This window comes from Poecilia reticulata, linkage group LG19 (genome assembly GCF_000633615.1).
Source record: "Poecilia reticulata strain Guanapo linkage group LG19, Guppy_female_1.0+MT, whole genome shotgun sequence".
Classification (NCBI taxonomy): domain Eukaryota; kingdom Metazoa; phylum Chordata; class Actinopteri; order Cyprinodontiformes; family Poeciliidae; genus Poecilia; species Poecilia reticulata.
Genome location: NC_024349.1, coordinates 14,978,083 through 14,982,630, shown reverse-complemented (window position 1 = coordinate 14,982,630; position 4,548 = coordinate 14,978,083). Strand labels below are relative to the sequence as shown.

Sequence of the window (4,548 nt, the reverse complement as noted above, 5' to 3'; positions counted from 1 at the left end):
TATCTTAAAATTAGTGTATTTGTACTTAAAACAAGCCAATTTTACTAATACAAATAGAATATATGAGATTTATTTTCTTAATACATAGAACATTTTTCTTAAAATAAGAACATTTTACGCTATTTTAAGAAATTCAGTGTCAAGTAACATTTTCTTTACTTGAGATAATTTTTCTTAAAATAAGATAATATATCTTACTCKTATAAGTAAAATTGGCTTGTTTTAAGTAAAAATACACTAATTTTAAGATATTGTAGGTTTATCTTGGTAAGATATTTTTTCTTGTTTTAGAAAATCTTGACAAGATAAATTTTCTTGTTCTGTTGGCAGATAATTTTTCTTATTTTAAGAAAATTATACCCTATTTTTGTACTTTTTTTTCTTGTTTTTGAAAGGGGACTTTTTGCAGTGATGTTATTCTACTGCCAGCCATTGTTCTTATGGAATTTAAGTGGATTTATCTTAAATAAAGCTGAATAAAAGTGAACCCAACTCTAGAGATTTGAATGTGGCTGTTTGGACTAACATTTTGGCCTCTCATGAAGTAATATCTTGGCCTAGTTAAATCTTGGTGATACCATTACATCTGCTTTGTTCCACCTGAGTTAGTGTTTCCAGTGGTAGAAACTGAAAAGAAAAAAAGAAAAAAAAACTGGTGTCAAGCAAATACCAGCGCGGGAACTGGTTCGGCAGGAAAAACACACCCAGAGCACAGAGGGAGAGGTGTTAATGGAGTTGGTTTAGATTTTAATACAAGGTTATAAACAAAGCCTGTTTCACATGCGTGTTCAAATCAGAACATTAACTCACTCTGTTTTATAACAGGAAAATTTACTGTTTCCCTTATTTGATTTTTTCTTTTTAAACAGATATTGTATCAAACTAACCGAGCATCATGGGACGAGGTGAGAGTGAGGGGTGGGAGGAAGAGCCAAAGACAACTCAGCCCAAGAGTCAAGGGGACAACAAGGAAAAAAGTTCGAAGGGTGGAGGCTGTCCAAAGTGCTGCTTGAAGACCAGGGACTGTCTGATGAGCCCAGAATGTGGCAGAGCACTGCAGATCTCCAGTGTTGTCGCCTTCTGCGGAATGTGCATCCGTGCATGGACGTGTAAGTCTGAACTTGAGAAATCCGAACAGCAATGGGCTGTTGCGATGAATCTAATATAAATAACAATAAAGCAGGAATTTTGGTTATTTTGTGCTCTGATAATTCTCAAAATGGAAATTAATTTCTTTCTCTGAAGGTTTTAAAGTGAGTAACCATGACATTTAATCACTGTGACTGTCTTAATTAATCTTTTCATCGTTTTTTTTTTTTTTTCACTCTCCATTTCAACTTTTTGGAAGCTTATTTAATTTCTAATTTTTCTTTTTTTTATTACAGAAACATCAAGGCCTTCAGGACTTCCATAAACTATGAAGAATCCTTCAATCTTCTGATTGAAATATTTTACTGTATTCTAAAATGAAAAATGTTTAACTTTACTCTTTAGTTAGCTTTCCTTAACTTCAGCAAATATTTAATATAAAGAAAAATAAGTTAGCAGTATTTTTGAATAGATATGCCAGTTATTAAAAACGTCACACTTTGGCAAAAATATTTGATTTATGTAGAAAGAGGGAAGTGTATTTGTATGTATGCAGTAAATAATGTCATAATGTAGAAAGCTGAAGTCAAGCTTGTTTGTATTTATTGTCATTTAGAGAATTACACGGCATAAATTCGAATGTATACAATAACTATGTAAGTGTAATTTATTTGTTGTCGAGTTTATCTCCCTAAAAATTGGTCACATGTAAAATATAAATAAGGTTGCATCATATTCATATTCAAAGCTGTTTTCTACAATTTGATCAGGTTGAATTGACATTCAACAAGGCCTTCAAGTTCAAGACCTTTTTTTATTATTAATAAATAATAAAAAATGTAAATCATTATTATTAAAGCAGATAAAATGTAAAGATGATTGATAAAAAAAAAGTTCTGTGGCAGATTGCTCAATTTTGTATACAAAAAAGTCAGCTGTGAAACAATAAAAGGCAGGAAAATGGGAAATTTGTAGTTGTTTTACAGTACTAACAAGGTCACATGTGTGGGTCAGGATTACATCCTGTACAAAAAAGAACTCCAACAATTATGAAGTACAGGGGTGGCATCATTTTGTGTGTGTGTGTTTTTTTTTTTTTTTTTGCTGCAGGAGGAACTGGTGCACTTCACAAAACAGATGACATCATCAGAAAAAGAGCTCTATGTGCAAATACTGACTGCAGACTTTTTATACACTAAATTCTTAAAATTGTATGCAGCTCACCAAAAGCATACTAGTTTTCAGTATGTGTTATTAGTGTATTTGGTAGATTCATTTGTCCTTGCGTAGCTGCCTTCCTGTGTCCCACTGTGTCAGCATAGGCATCACAATACAAGGGGTGACATTTAAGGCGGACAGATTAAGGCCTCTCTCCAATTAATTTCGCTTTCCTCTCCCTGCTAAATACACAATCAACCAAAGGCAAAATGTCACTGAAACAAACGAGGAGCCGCCGTGTGGCTGACAATTACCACCAAGCACCTCAGAAATGCCAATATGTTAAACTGGGAGCGGTGTGTGAGATGAATGAGTACAAATGGCGATCCAGAGGCCTGGTGTCGCAGCCTTGCTAAAACGGGAATGCGTGCGGTCCTTGGCATTTTTTCATGTGGTAATGACAGCTGACAAGTCGACGCATAGGTCAAACGTTTCAAAGGTGTTGAACGTAACATATCTGATAAGTAGGATCACATAATTAGTAATACAAGAAAAACGCACCGTTCTGCATGGCAAAAAATAAGCCGGTTTAATTATTATTTTTTATGATAAGTCGGTTTTCATTAAATGATACTAAATCAATTTTCAAGTCAATGATATATATTTATTATATGAACTATTAAGACCGCAACACAGTTTTTAAAAAAGCAAGCTGGAAATGATCAGGCACTATGACGAGTGAGCGGAAACAATCTTATAATGGATTGAGGAAACCAGAAACAATACAGAGGTATATGCAAGGGATAGTATGATCCGCTGGTTTTCCAGATAATTTAAGTTTGATATTCATTTAAGATTTAATCTGGGGATATTTAGTTATGCCGGCGAGACAAGAACTCTCCCTACTCACCACAGGGAGATTTTTAAATAAGGAATGGTTGCAGCTAAAAAGATTAGATTGATTAGACATCTCAATTATTGCCATTTTTCACAATGCAGCTAACTCGGATGCTCACAGTTTCAAAAATGGAACGGATTTCCCAAATCAAAAGAAAACGTTTTTATTCCTTTCAGTGATTGTGGAAGCCATTTGCAGCATTACTGCATGTCACCAGACTGAACCTGAAAAACTTTGATTTTGTGTTGCTTTTTTTAAATATATTTTTTAGACATTTTACACACAGTATGGCACGACCAAACAGACAGTGGTTTAATTCATCTACTCAGTCTCTTTGAATTTATTTAGTTCTGTTTCCTCTATTTATTCACTTGTTTTTTCAGAACATATGAGCAGAAGACAGAACTGGACTCATTCCTGACCAATCAAATATATTGTTGCTTTCTTCATATAACATTGAAAATGTTATAAAGACCTGAATTTGGGGTTTTTGTACTAGCAAGACTTTTTGATAATCAAAATTAGCAAATAACTGCTTCTCAGACAAGACTTGAAACCGAGTTCTTGAAATAAAATAGCTTTGCGATGACACTCTAACTTGTTGAAACGCAGCTATATTTACTGGGAGGGAGGAACGACGTGTGAACAAAATAAGTATAGACCTGCAAAAGTATTAATTCACTCCTATCATGATGTAATCACAAAGTCAGTTTATTTTACTGAGTTTGTTATATGTTTGAGTTGTTCACTTGCTTAAGCAGAGCATCTAGCTCTTTTGTGCTTTTTAAAATTTACACATTTATTATGTTTTATTGCATTTGCGACAACCTTCTCTTACAAAAAGGTTTAACTCTCAAGAGTTTTTCCTGAATAAATCAGTTGTTGCATAAAAAAGTTTTTTTTTTTATATACAATGATGTTGACTCAGTGTGGACAGCACTGAAATGGAACCAAATCTACTTTAGTTAATGGAAACCCCCATTGAGGCTGACCAGGATTTCAAGCTGCTCATGCTGGACAGCGACTCACTTGGAACGCAGCGAGCCCATCTGTTGCGCTCAGACTGATCCATCTCAAAGGGCTGAAATGTTCCAGTGTTGGGCGATCAGCACCCACCTGCCCTCTTACAGTCTAGAGTAAAGAAAACCCAATCCCTATCCGGGGACTACACTGTGTTTGTCAGGTTGTGAAAACGGGAACGTTCCTGCTCCTTCAGGTACATTTTTGTCCATCTTTTTTTCTCGTCAGGCACCACAGTCTGCCCCGTCTGTGATTATATCCATCCGCAGCAAGTCTTGCTGTGATGAAGAGCCATTTCATTCAAAATAAAATAACTAAATACTGCTAATAAATACTTTTTAAATACTCCATAAATGCTCCAATGAATGAAAAACATATATATA

General features: G+C 34.6%; 1 long non-coding RNA gene across 1 annotated transcript in view; it reads left to right on the top strand.

The window, feature by feature from the left end:
• The window catches only part of LOC103481643 (uncharacterized), an 8,409-nt gene extending 6,356 nt beyond the window's left edge, over window positions 1–2,053 (top strand). Inside the window, exons 2-3 of the long non-coding RNA XR_536332.2 lie at window positions 870–1,109; window positions 1,386–2,053. This is a non-coding gene — a long non-coding RNA (uncharacterized LOC103481643). The remainder of the gene's footprint in view (window positions 1–869; window positions 1,110–1,385) is intronic.
• The last annotated feature ends 2,495 nt before the right edge of the window (window positions 2,054–4,548 follow it).